Raw genomic sequence first — 862 nt, 5'->3', positions numbered from 1 at the left:
AAAGCCCTGGCCCTGATGGATTCACCTCTGAATTCTACAAAACCTTCAAAGAAGAGTTAACCCCCATTCTGCTCAAGTTATTTCTAAAGATCGAAAAGGTTGAATCTCTCCCTAATTCATTCTTTGAAGCCTCTATCACCCTTATCCTTAAAACAGGACAAGGAGGGAAAACTATAGACCAATATCTCTGATTAATATAGACGCAAAGATTCTCAACAAGATACTAACAACTTATAAAAAAGATCATACATCATGATCAGGTAGGTTTTATTCCAGGAAAGCAAGGTTGGTTCAACATACGCAAAACCATAAATATAATACATCATATTAACAGGAATAAGGAAAAAAAACCCATATGGTCATATTGATTGATGCAGAAAAAGCATTTGATAAGATACAACATCCCTTCACGATCAAGACTCTCAGAAAAATTAGCATAGAAGGGCCATTTCTCAACACAATAAAAGCTATCTATGAAAAACCCATAGAGAACAGCACCCTGAATGGAGCAAAGCTGAAAACTTTCCCACTAAAAGTAGGTACAAGACAAGGATGCCCACTTTCTCCACTCCTGTTCAACATAGTACTGAAAGTCCTAGCCATTGCAATCAGAAAAGAGGAAAAAATAAAAGGCATTCAAACAGAAAAAGAAGAGGTGAAACTCTCTCTATTCGCAGATAACATGATTGTATACATAGAAGACCCAATGGTCTCCATGAAAAACTTTCTGGAAGTAATGCACGGATACAGTAAATTTGCAGCATACAAAATCAATATACAGAAATCTGTAACATTTCTATATACAAAAAAAAGGCAGACTGAGAGAGAACTGAAAAAAGTTATTCCATTTACCATAGCCACA

This window comes from Tupaia chinensis, unplaced genomic scaffold (genome assembly GCF_000334495.1).
Source record: "Tupaia chinensis unplaced genomic scaffold, TupChi_1.0 Scaffold000580_1, whole genome shotgun sequence".
Taxonomy (NCBI): Eukaryota; Metazoa; Chordata; class Mammalia; order Scandentia; family Tupaiidae; genus Tupaia; species Tupaia belangeri.
The sequence above is the reverse complement of the archived record's forward strand: the minus strand, read 5'-3'. Positions refer to the sequence as shown.